Consider the following 14,514-nt stretch of genomic DNA (forward strand, 5'->3'; position numbering starts at 1 on the left):
CTATCACCGGATAAAAGAGGTTTCCCAAAAAAGGTGAAGTGAGTCCCACTGGCTCAGTTTCAGATTCAGTGAAAGACAGCACCTTAGACTTGTTGTTTAGACGTATTGGTACAACAACCTGAGTCCTCTCAAATCCCTATCCATGCTGTACAGGACGCCTAGATCTACCACTGACATGTTATTCACAGTCAAGCAGGTGGGCAGTGACAGATCCTGTACTTTCTACAGAGGAGGCAGGGTCCACAGAAGAGAATAGTACTTTAGGTACCTCTGGTACAGGTACCACAGTTACACAACTCTCGAGAGCTCCTCCAACACACAAATTCGCAGCAGCTGTCAATCGTTTGACAACGGTCAGGGCGATTTCCTGCTATTTACAAACGTCAACGGACTCATCCCATGTTTGAGAACAGTATTCAAAGTGTAGCTGCATTTTGATTGGTGCAATGCATTACAAGGCAGTGAACAAATAATTTTAAATTAAGCTTGCTGATATCTTTTAATCCGCTGGAGTAAGAAGTTGCTAATTCCCTATAAAAATTGAAGTAGATACATAAACTGAGATTTCTATTAAGGCAGCACAAAAACCAGTAGTAAAAACTGCTAGCTTCTTAAAACTATGGTTGTTAGCTAACCCAAAAACAAAGCTAATTTACAGTAAATGCAGATAATATATAGGGCTAGTCCTCTTTAAGGGAAAACTTGATGTAACACAATATGATAATTAGAAAATCTGCTGCAGTAACCAAATCACAAACGCCGATTTGTTACAAATAGCTCATAGATTACGCAAAGGACAATGACAGCTTTCGAAAATTCTCAAAAACACGAGTTTATTTGCGTTCATATACAATGAAAATCATGGGTGATGTAGTCTTTGGCTTAACTGTGAACCAAAAACGTTGATTCGGTACGAAATAAATTATGTATCCAAAACTTTCATGCCGATAACTTAAGGAAAATATAGTTTTCCAAGCGTCCGAAAATTCTCAAGCTAACCTATTTCTAAAGGTACTGTGCAATGAAATTAGATTTATAACGCCATTGCTCCTAGCATCTATTTGAACTCTTCAGTGCAAGACCATTTAACAGCACCAAGGAAAGTGGACGACACACATAGATGGCAGCTTATGTAACATTACTATACACTTGCTAATCAAATGCTAAAGACAATAAACTAAAGGTAAAATTCAACGAAACAGCCGGTTTGGTACTTTGGTTACACTGCATGTATGTTTTCAGACTTTTGTTCCCTATGATTATGATCCACATTCAGTCTATTGATTTCTTATTTATTTACTTACATACAAATAATATACGCCCTAGATGTGAAGATGCCAATGTTGTGATAAAAATAAAGAAAACAATTGTTCTGAACAAGACTTATGCAGAAAATGTATTTAAGATAAATGATGAAATTTCACTCAATGAGACAGGTCAGTTTTCCAGCTTTCCAATTCGCCTCATTTGGTAAAAAGATGAGGGCTGGTAGAAATCCTTGGGCAACAGAAGAAATATTGAATTTAACTGATGAAAGGAGAAAATATAAAAATGCAGTAAATGAAGCAGGCAGCGGCAATATAAACAGAAAAATACGGATAGATATGCGATCCTTCACTATTTTGTTCGCTGGAGAACAAATGAAGCCTTGAGCGCTAAAGACTTGTACTGTTTTTCTTAAGTAAGACGGACGCAGGTTTGTGGCGGTCTGATCTAACTTTTCACTAAATGTATAAAAACGTGTTCCGTCTAAGTTTGAGTGAAGTGAAAAAATGAAGAACTGTTATAATTTATTGTGACGACGCACGGACGACTCAAAAGGACAATGGCTATATAAAAGAGCGCTCAATGGACATGAAACAGACATAAAAATCTACTGTCATTGTAGTACTAAGCATAAGGTACGATATATGTTTTAGTTATAATAAATATTTGTTCTGGAAATATTGGATCATTTAGCAGTGCTCATTCCTATCATCTCCTCAGTATTATTTTCATTTTAATTATGCATTTTGCTAAGATTACAGACGCCAAGATCAGCAGTCCAACGTACGTCTTACATTGACAAAAAGAAAACTGTTTTATCGTCTTCTTGCATCAGCTTTAATATTGTATTTCCCTTTTGTGTGATGTTACAGTTGTTTTTGCGCCCTTAAGGACTTTCTGGTCCCTTAGGAAATTGTTTTGTCATAAGAATAACTTCACAATCGGGTATGATCGTATCTACGATCATGAAGTAATTAGAAAGACGATAATGCAATTTCTTAATCAATAGAATGCTAGCTGTGACTGCTTCAAGCCACACGAAACTGCAAGTAAATACTGTTCACATTTCATAATGCAATATTTTATGACAATGGTCAATCCATGATTCTTGCGCCAATTGTGATTGATAAAACAGTAAGCGAAATCTCAAATTCCAACTTTTCCACTGAATAACAACATCACTTTTATTTTGTTACATCACAGTACCAACCGGGTGCACTGGGCTGGCCTTGGTCTACAGCTCATAGCACTTTGTGGTAGCAGGCAGCCAAAGCTTATGGTAGTCTTCTGTGTAAGGTTGCAACCACAGACTACATCTGGGTTAACATATGGTAGCGGCAATTTGCAGTTACAGTGCAGCTGCATGTGTGAACTCCCAGTTTTTGGTAGCGCAACTTAAGAGGTGCAACTTTTGTCAAAAAGTTCATCTTGGTTGCACTTTGTTGGGCCACTTTACTTCCACCACTGCTCCCTGGTGGCAGTATTTCGAAACACAAGCATTCTGTCACAATTACTGTGGAGTAATCGCTTGTATACTCCATTCGATTTCAGTGTGTTCACATTTTATTAATAAAGAAACTGAAAACAGCAGTCAACTGGTACACTTTGCAGCTTCTGGCTTCTGGAACTACAGAACTAGCAGCCTATATTTGATTTTCTGCAGCTGTGCTTATGTCTGGGAGAGTGAGGGGGGAGGGGGAGTGCCCAGAGAGAGGGGCAATGTTCGAAAACTAATGACATACCCCACAATCTTAAAAGATTTATGCATCAATAAATAATTAAACTTAATAAATGTACCAGTAACCAAAAAAGTGAGTCATATAAACTTTGTGATTCGTGAGACCAAACTTTGTATAAATTGTAGATTATATGCAGGAAATAGCTCCTGAGTGTGATGTGGCAGCTGTCAAAATAAAAATTAGTTATTTCAATTGCCTATGTCAAAGAATACAATAAGATTCTTAACTTCTGGAAGAGTGGCGTGGCTGCATATAACACTTACATGCCATCTGTTGGTTAGTATGCCACTGCACACAGATCTTCTCTAATTGGCTCATGAATGAGTGAGGTCATACTGAATTCGATTAATAGAAGATTTAGCTTTTGAAGCTGGCATCATTGGTTGAACTGATTTGATTTGATCTTGAAAGGGAAGCTAAAACAGCTCAGATCTAACCTGCCACTGCCCACACCGAAACCTAGTTTACTGTGTGGTATCGCTTCCTGTATATCTATTAAAGCCAACCAATGCCCTTAAATAGCACAAGGAGTCCCTTTGCCAGTCTTTTTGTTAGACACACTTTCTTCAGGTCTACTTGCCCTGAAGATTCTGTTTATTTTGCTCTCCAATGCCATGCATTCAAAGATTAGGTGTGATGCTGTTTCTTCACCCTGGTTACAAATCCTACGTTTAGGGTCTTCTTCCCTTATATCCATTGTGTGTAGGTGTTTTTTGAAATTCCCATGGCGAGTCATCAGTCCAGTTATGTGTTTGATCTCTTTCCTGTTCAATCCCAGGATTAAACATGGCTTGGGCATTATTACCTTACCACGTTTTTGTTTGTGGAACTCGGTCTAATATTCTGTGTGCTTTTTCCTAAGCCAGTTCCATAGTTCTAGTTTGATCATAGCCTTGGTGATTGTCAGGACAGATTCCACTCCAATAAATGGAGTCGTTGTCCCCACCCTGGCCAATCTCTCGGCTTGTTCATTGCCATTGGCCAGGGTGGCTGAGCGGTTCTAGGCGCTATAGTCTGGAACCGCGCGACCGCTACAGTCGCAGGGTCGGATCCTGCCTCGGGAAGGATGTGTATGATCTCATTAGGTTAGTTAGGTTTAAGTAGTTCTAAGTTCTAGAGGACTGATGACCTCAAAAGTTAAGACCCATAGTGCTCAGAACCATTTGAACCATTTTTTTGTTCATTGCCTCAGATCCCTGAGTGGCCAGGGACAAACACTAAGTTTACCCTATTGCTTCCCCCTAGCTCCGCCAGAGTCCATCGTTTGTTAATAAATATAATTTTATATCCTCTGCTATACCAATTTTTACACACCCCTTTAACCCACAAAATATGCTCTTTACATATACAAACAACTCATTTTTGATTTGAAAGGCAGTGCAAAGATACAGCTCTGGGGAGCTCATATAAATATTTCTTGCTTTATTTATTTGTTTTATTCAGGCTATTTGGTAGTTAATGCCAATATAATCAAATAATATATCTATCTGAAGATAAATATTTCATTGTATTTGTATCATATAAGCAATATTTGTCACAAAAGAGATATCGAAAGTGAACAATCAACTGATATGACAGTGACGATAGGAATATTGATTTTTGGCTTAATGTGAGTGGTGCACCGGATTTTCATGCATAAAGACATGAATAAATCATTTAAATTAATGTGTGCACCATATCGATATGAAATGCAGAAACACGGTGATTAATGTTATGTGAATTGTGATTTGTACACTCTGCTTTTATCTGCTGATGATCTAAGAATTTTTCCAACTGTACAAAAAAATGGACGCAAATCGACAGGTCATAGTAAAACTATGAATGTTTGCAATATCAGATTTGAACATTTCGACGACTGGGCTTTGATGAGATTTAGCCTTGAACTGTGTCAAATCAATCATTTCACTGAGACTGTTACGTGAGTGCCATGGAGAAGGACATTCTATAGACACATTTATTCCATAAACACATCACTGCCACATAATTCAAATTGAGCTCACTCTGGATGTGCAATGCCATGACATCAAGTCCACAATGATAGCTGCAACAGTACAAGAGTTGTATCGTTACCTTCAGCAAATGTACAACGAATCCAGGGACATAATTTTCAATGCATATTCGTGAAATACTAGGACTTCATGTCATCGTCACCATTTTATCTCAGAATCCTGCAAGGAGCTGATGTGCAGCCCAAGTGTAGTTTTTGAAAAGATTGCTACATCAGATTAGCCTCTTGATTATAAAAGTAATGTAGTACCTCTTTCCTTTTTAAAATAATACGTTGTTCCAATCGTAATATTATAATTTGTTACTCTATGACAATGTCATCGCTGAGACAGTGCCAACATGTAAATGCAGTGTTTGCTTGAAATCCCTCCACTCCGTTTTTCTAATTAGTTGCAAAGGAGTACTTACACATGCTCTCATTCGTTTTATACATCTTCATCTAAATTTATCTTATGCAAGCCACCTTACAATGTGTAGCAGAGGATATATTATGTACCATTGTCATTATCTTTCAATATTGCAGGCACAAAAGATGCACAGGAAGAACAACTGCTGGTAACCCTCTGAGTGAGCTCGAATCTCTCTGATTTTACCTTCACGCTCTTTTTGTCAAATGTATGTAGGTGGAAGCAATACATTGGCTGACTTTTCTAGTAACATAGCCTTTTGGAACTTCAGCAGAATAGCATCTTGTGATGTAGACTGCCACTTTTGAACGCCTTTCACTGGAGATGGCGAAGCACCTCAGTGGTGCTTCCACAATTACTACATGAAGCTTTAACAAAACCTGTTGGTCTTATTTAGATGTTCTCTATTTTATCTATCAAACATGTCTGATATGGATCCCGGGCTGATGAGCAATATTCAAGTACTGTTGAATGAGGGTTTTCTCAGATACGTCCTTTGTGGGTAGACTACATTTCCTGAGCATTCTTCCAATGAATCTCAGCCTAACAACTGCATTATTACCCGCAATTAGTTTCATGTGGTAGTTCTACTTAAAATTGCTCCATATGCCTACTCCTACATGTCTTACAAGTGTGGATGTTCCTAGTGATTGTTATGCAATCGCGTAATCCATCAATAATGGATCTTTCCTCCTATTTATACACAATAAGTTAAATTTATTTATGATTCGAGTCATTCATTACATTAACCATGTTCGGCAAATTCCGATTTCTCATGTAGTAGATAAATATTTCTCTGACGTGAGCCACTATGTGGCATGTGTACACACCCACCATAAAAGAGCTTCATTCTGACTGTTCAAGAACTGCAGCCCTTGTGATATTTGAACTGATGGCTGATGCACATATGTTCAGGGCTGGTTTGTTTACAGTATTACATGAGTTGTGTGTCTTGAGTATGTCAATGTATTTCAACTAGATCAATACAATTCTGGGTCCATGGATACATATTATGAAGCAGAATTGGTACTAAGTAATTGTGGGAGCTATAGTTAATATCAGAGACGTTTCTCTATTTTTCTCGATATGTTTTTTGAACAGAAGTGAAGGTACATGGCAAGTATATGACTACAGCTTTATTTGTTTTGAGTTGTACAGTAAATTTAGTTTAATTCTTTTCATCTCGGAATCGAGAAAGCCATATAAGATATGAAAACTAATAAATTAATGTGACCTGACTAAATTCCAGTGGAAATAATTAAGCTTTCTGGTGAAGAAGGTACCAGAGTCTTACACAAACTCTTCACCAAAATTTCCTATACAGGTCTTTACCCTGCACATTGGCTATCATCAAATTACATTCCGTTAGCAAAAAAGAAGAATGCAAGAATATGTGAAGTTCATAAACTCAAATAGTCTCATGAGTCATTCCCTGAAAATACTTCTAAAAGTCATCCATCAAAGACTATATGAAAAATTTGATAAATTCATTGGTGAGACACAGTTTGGGTTTAGGTACAAGAGAAGCAATAGTTGTACTAGCATATTGTAGCGCAAAAATTTTATGATACGAATAAAAATGTAAGCCTTTGTTTTACTGATTGTGAAAAGACCTTTGATACTGTACAATTTAATAAACTTATGGATATTCTCAAAAGAATGGATGTAGATCAAAAAGACATCTGCCATTCAATGAATTTATATTCATATCACACAGCACAGGTTAAGTTTTAATAAGAAGGTCACCGACTCATTTAACATCTGAAGAGGAGTCCAGCAAGGATGCATTCTGTCACTCTTCTAATTCAATTTTTACTTTGAGAGTATTTTTCAGGACGTACTTGGTGGTATAGCAAAAGGCATAGAGGTTAATGAAGTCTTCATCACAGCATTCACTATACTGCTGATATTTTAGGTTATCTTCAACAACTTGTCAGCATAGTAGGAAATAACAGTAGTAATCTATGTCTCAATGTTATCAGCAAAAAGACAAATTTTGTGATTGTCATACGGCAGTGCGACTCCTTTACAAATGCAAATATACAATTCACTGACTCCTTAATACAAAGAGTAGACATGTTTAAATACCTCTGAAGGTGGCTCTGTGAAACTGCAGCACAGACATGGAAATAAAATGTCCCACAGAGAATGCCCATAAATCTGTCATAAAATGTAAGAAGCTTCTTAAATAAGATATTGCACCTGGTTTGTACTTCTATATTATTCTGAAGGATGTGCACTAAATATGACAACAGTAATGAAGATAGGGGCCTTTGAAATTAGGATTTACTGGAGAATACTTAAAATCCCATGGACAGCGAGAGCAACTAACACTAAAGTATGACAGCGAGAAATCTTAACAATGTTTAAAAGAAGAAAAACTGTACACCTTAGACACATATTACAGATCAACAAATATATGCTTCTACAGTTGATACTACAGAGGAAGACTGAGAGACAATGACGAAAAGGTAGAAGAATAATATCTTAGTTAAATAAAATAAAGCAGTGGACAAGATTACAAAGTGCAGCTCATCTATTACATACTGCAGGTCATAGAATAAAGCTGCATTGTTCTCCCACTAACATATATCAATGGATAAGCAGCAGAAGAAGATTGAGATTAGGTCACCACTTGATTACTCAGTCTTTTTTTTAAGTTAAGGTCAACCATTCTTGTTATGCAATATCCATATTTGCCACAGGAGGCCTACAGGCACAAAAATTGCTGTTTAATTCTCTGCATTTAGATTTATTGGAGCAAATTGGGATACTCCTAAGCAGGAAGTAATGCCATCGTTAAAATATTGAAATTACGTTCTTTTCCATGAAGATGGCTACACGTCCATCAGTCTTTTCTGCTAACAGTTGAGCAAACTTTCATGGAGAGTGGTTCATCAATACTAATCACTTCTTCAGTGTATCAATGTTCAGTTAAACTAATATATCTGGTCTGTCAACCAATGTACATAAATGCTGTTGTATGATTTTAAGTCTGAATTTCGTCTGTTCGACCATACAGGAGTATTTAGGGGTACTAAGATGGCACGCAAGTTTTCAAGGTACCCTGGCTTATCAGCAGTGGCTGTTTCTGTTGCTGATCTTCTTTGTGTACGTTGACCATTCCATGGCAATGCATTTATTTATACCATTTTGTGGAAAATTTTTCTTAAATTTCTCAAAAATTTGCTTCCAATCTTTTGATTTCTTTTATTCATGTGCATGCCTTGAGTTATATGCAGGTCTCTTCCTAGATCGCCGACATTTATCAGAGACACAGTGTGAAATTTATTACAGATTGCTTTAAACCTTTCATTTTTTTGACACACTCCAAATTGAACAATAGAGACTTCAAGCATGTCATTTCACTGTCGAGTGTTAACAATATTATTTTAGTGCCTTTTAAGTTACAGAGCATCACATTCATGTATCTCACAGACTCATTTGTTTTATTTTGGCCACAACATTGTAACGACTATGAAACTCACATAGTCAATTTATGAGAAAGCATTACTATCTTGCACACATGGATGTAAAGTTTAAAAATAGAGCTGTTACCTGCACTTACAGTCACAATCTTTTGCATTCCTGATCTGAACAGTGTTTTCAGCGCACCACTGACTAAAGTCTCAGCACGTCGTAAATTTGTTGTTTTCTTTCTCTGATGAATCAATTTTAGTACAATGAAGACTAATCATATATTTGCAGGGTGTCGGGATGGTGGAACTCGGGACTCCAGAGGGCTGCGCTGAAGCCTGGACCCACAACTGTCTTTCGTCAGGAGGTTGAGCAAGATCAAGAGAATCAAGGGGCAGTGCAGAGTTATACAGCGGTATTTGATGGCATTACTTTGTTCTCATAATTTACAGTGCTTCGATGAGTGCAGCATAGTGTTGGCGGCCGCCCACGCACTGTGTCGCAAGTCCAACTGGCTCAGCAACTCCTGGTATGCAGATACCGCTGCTGCCATCTGCAAAGCTGCTCAGCTGGAACTCAGCTGCGCTAGCCTGCTCATCCTTACCTGCCGCGGCGTAGAGGCTGGCGCCGCGCTGCTGTCTGTACTGCTACAGTCCCTGGTCCTCGCCGCCCTCCGCCCCGTTTGGCCTGCTCTATCCGACCATGGGACGAAGGAGGATGTACTGATCACCCGTCGCCCTCGGCTCCTGCTGCTCCCAGTACAGGACCGGACTCGAATCTGCACCCTCCTGTGCTGCAGCTTGCCACTAGTGGTGCTTGCCAGACGGCAACCCCCGCTGCTGTCTCTGGCACTGCTCCAGCCCTGCCACACCTCCCATAGCATACGCCTCACGCAGGCCCCGGTACACCATGTGGGAAGTGAATGTGGCTGTCCTGCTGAATGCTGCAGACTGCTTCCACTGCCTTCTTTCAGGCTGACCATGTGATCTCCAAGTAACCGGCTGCCATTCTGTTGCGCCTCGGTGTTGCGTCCCCAGAGGTGAAATATATCCCAAACAAGTACATAGAAATAAAGTAAGATTTCCATAGAATATTTACAACATTGCTGCCAGGTTGTTACCTATAAGTGTGGACCAGCACAGGTCTGTCCCGCCACTTGACTGGCCTAGCACACCTTGTCCCAAGGTAAAAGTACCTCACTATTTAAACTGCTTTTCCCCTCTCCTCTGCGTAGTGTCAGAGAGAGACAGAAACTATGGCAGAGATAAATTCCCAAACGTCAGCCATCTACAAGTCTCGACTTAGCTCTGGCCTAGTTCCTCGCCTCATATTGCAATAACTTCAAGCAACGCTGCAGTTTGCTGCCTCATTGTTGCTTTACACAAAGCGATTTGTGTGCGCAACAGTGCCATCGCAGCACCGCGCTCGTGAGTGCCCTGTTTGCATTCCCCGGCCTACTAGCTGTCGACTGTTTCAACACTCTGCCAGCTGCCCCAGATTCCATCGCCCAACCGCGCGTTCATTGACTTTTAATAAAATTTCCTCTTTCCTACGATACTGTGTGGGCACCTGCACACAAGTTCTATCACTTTACAACTTCGAATAAGCTAAATAAGGCTTTCCTTCACGCACAAGTTACTTCTTCGATGGCTCAGAATAGAATGAGCATGTTTGCAGTTCAAGTCACCTGTGATGCCTAAGGGCATCAACTCTGTTTCTGACGGTAATGAATATAAAAAAATTTTAGGCAGTATTTTTTATCTACATCTACATCTAAATCTACATGACTACTCTGAAATTCACATTTAAGTGCTTGGCAGAGGGTTCATCGAAACACAATCATACTATCTCTCTACTATTCCACTCCCGAACAGCGAGCGGGAAAAACGAACACCTAAACCTTTCTGTTCGAGCTCTGATTTCTCTTATTTTATTTTGATGATCATTCCTACCTATGTAGGTTGGGCTCAACAAAATATTTTCGCATTCGGAAGAGAAAGTTGGTGACTGAAATTTCGTAAAAAGGTCTCGCCGCGACGAAAAACGTCTATGCTGTAATGACTTCCATCCCAACTCATGTACCATATCTGCCACACTCTCTCCCCTATAACGTGATAATACAAAACGAGCTGCCCTTTTTTGCACCCTTTTGATGTCCTCCGTCAATACCACCTGGTAAGGATCCCACACTGTGCAGCAATATTCTAACAGAGGACGAACGAGTGTAGTGTAAGCTGTCTCTTTAGTGGACTTGTTGCATCTTCTAAGTGTCCTGCCAATGAAACGCAACCTTTGGCTCGCCTTCCCGACAATATTATCTATGTGGTCCTTCCAACTGAAGTTGTTTGTAATTTTAACACCCAGGTACTTAGTTGAATTGAGAGTCTTGAGAATTGTACTATTTATCGAGTAATCGAATTCCAACGGATTTCTTTTGGAACTCATGTGGATCATCTCACACTTTTCGTTATTTAGCGTCAACTGCCACCTGACACACCATACAGCAATCTTTTCTAAATCGCTTTGCAACTGATACTGGTCTTCGGATGACCTTACTAGACGGTAAATTACAGCATCATCTGCGAACAATCTAAGAGGATTCGTCGTCTTCTAGTTAAAAAGTATGGATGCAAAGTTGCTTTCTCTACTAACAAGAACTTGCAGAAAAATCTTATTCACAATTTCAAGCCCACAGTTGCTCCTACACACAGATCAGGAGCTTATAAAATGATTTGTGGTGCATGCCCTTTTTATCGTTATAGGAGAACTGGAAGATCTTTCAGTGTTAGGCATAAGGAACGTTTATTGGGAAAAAGAGGCACTAATACACATAGTACCATTTTTTCTGATATCCTCTTAATTTCCAGTCACAAACCTATAAGTACTGAAGAAATTTCCATATTATATAGTGAAAAGAAAAATCACAGGGTCGGTATACTCGATGAGCTGGAGATTTTCAGGCATATTTCTAAGAACAATGGCCTCATCCTCAATGCAATTAGTAATTATGCAATTATGTAACTTTTTGCAGTGGCTTTAATCTACTACTCAAGGAATTTCGGTTCCTTTAACTTTTACTAGGTTCTTCCTGCCTATAGGTCCGGAACATGTTTTTCTTCAGGTCTCATATAGATGTTTACTATTAAAGTTTCCTTCCAGATGTTTTTTTTTACTCTTGAACTGTTAGTGTAAATATTTTAAAATACTCTAAACTTTATGTAATGCACATTTCTGTAAAGTCAAATATATGGCGCTCAATTGTACTTCGTTTGACTATTTCGTATTTTCAAAAATTCATTAAGCACTCATCTTTTGAATTTTGATTTTTATAGTTAACTGTTGTTCATTTCGATTATTTCTGTTATAATGTCTCAGATGGGCAAATTTCACTGCCTGCTCCTGATAAGTGGCGCAATTTCTGTCATGTTTTGTAGCAACAATGTAATCCACCAGGCTGATCAGTCTGATTTTCCTTGCGAGATATATGTACTGAAGGCTGGATTCTTTTTGATTTTGACTTGAGCATGTCTGCTCCTAGCTATGATTATTGCCTTCTCGCAATGTAACTTTACATAAGTAACCTTCCTGTGTTATGACTTTTTCATCTTGGTCAATGTTTCTGTCAAACTTATTTTTCTGTGTATTATTTTACATGATTTTTAAAAATTAAAGACATCCCTAGAGGTGTCAAAACCAATGTCAGTGAACTAAACAATTATTTGCAGCTGGTTGGCTGTGTTATTTCTCCATTGACACTTACATACAGTTGCTGAAAGACAGACATGTTCAAAATATAAGATTTCTACTGGCCCCAATCTCTTCAGCAGTATCAAAATATAAAGACATGGCAAGAAAACCGTTAAATATAGGCATGGCTATTAATTTTAATAATCGTTGCGAAAAATAAAAACTTTCGCCAAATTAAATTTAATCCAATCTCAACATCAGACAGTGCATTAAGGATCCAAACATGTTTCTGGCCTAGTTCAAACAACTATTTCCGACGAAATTAGTACTTTATACAAGATAAAGGACAGATTAAATGAAGAAATCTATGTTTAGTATCTTAAGATTACTAATTTTTTTTCACATGCATTTTAATTTTCAAATTGGTGAATTTTGGGATTTTATTAATGAGGAGATGGGCAGCTATAAGAACTATACCGCTAAAAGACATGAGAAGAAACTGGCTAAACGTAAGAGCTTTTTACATGTATAAAATCCTGTTGTTAGTAATTTTCATAGATCTGAGCATCAATAATTTAACAAAAGAAATAGACATGTTGGAAAAAGGGCTTAAATACAATATAATGCCTAACCTATCGGACAAAAATGTTGTAGAAAGTAAGATCGTAGATCTAAAAATAGGCCTTGGTAGTGTCAAAATTAACACATCTCTACAAATGAGTGTAGCCCATGATGTATGTAATATTTTTGAGAGCTATGTAGTTAAAAATCCTATCAACAAGATTGTGTTAAAAAATTGATTAAAATATTAATGTCAAGGTAAAAGGAAGCAATGCCCTTATAAGGAAATCAGATGAAGTGTGTGCTGTAATCGTTGCTACTGAAAACAAGTATGTGGCTAAAACGTTACAATTTTTTTAAAGTGAAATGTCTGGACATAAGATGAGAATCCAAACCTCGCAATACAAAAGAAATTAGACTCGCTATTAATAGTGCTACACATTTGCTGAAAGCTGCATCATAAGAAACAACTTATTGATATAAATCCACAGGCCCCAAAATCGCATTCTCAATTTACGGCAGATAAAATTCACCATTCAGTATGTCAGATTGTGAACAGTACGATCAGGGTATATCATGAGTTAGCATAGTTTCTTCCTGATAATAAGTTCCTATCTTTTTCAAAATAACTATTCTGTTGTCAATAGTCAAAACCTAGTGAATAAAAGAAAGATTTGCTGTTTGATTGGCATATTAAATTGTTTTCACTAGATATAATAAATCTATATACTAATGTACTTGTTCAAACAATTATTGACAGCGAAGAAAAAACCTACTCACTTTAAAAATAGGATAGTTCTGATGAGCAAATCACTTACCTCATTTGTTTGCTAAGAATATTATTAGAATACAAATATTTTGTTTTGAGTTGAACACTATATGATCAACCTGACAGTGTGACAATGGGTAATCCACTGGCAGGCATCTTGGCTCATATTTTCATTAATTCGCTGGAAGAAAATTCAATAATTTTTCAGCTACTGATCTGGGTATTTTGTTATATTCTCGATACATAGACGACACTTTGACCATATACAGTGATTCACAGGAAGATACTGAGAATTTGTTTGGGATTTTTAATAGTCTTCAACAAAAAAAAACAATTTTACTTATGAATTAGAAAGTAATGATCGTCAGCTGCATTACTTGGACATTAGCATTGCCATAGACAATGACAGGTTTTCCTTCGGTATTTTTCGAAAGCTGCTAACACAGATCAGTTTGCGTCCGCTAGTTCAGTGGATCCTCAAAGCTATAGAGAAGCATTTTTGCATTCAGCTAATCATCTTACAGTTTCTGTCCTTTTGTGACCAGAAAAATTAATGATGACATGAATTTATTACAGTTAATAACGATTCCCTCATTAGTTGAAAACATCTTCAAAGTTAAAACTGACACTAAAGTGACTGTTTTGGTCATCAGTGCTGTTT

This window comes from Schistocerca gregaria, chromosome 1 (genome assembly GCF_023897955.1).
Source record: "Schistocerca gregaria isolate iqSchGreg1 chromosome 1, iqSchGreg1.2, whole genome shotgun sequence".
NCBI classification, from domain to species: Eukaryota; Metazoa; Arthropoda; class Insecta; order Orthoptera; family Acrididae; genus Schistocerca; species Schistocerca gregaria.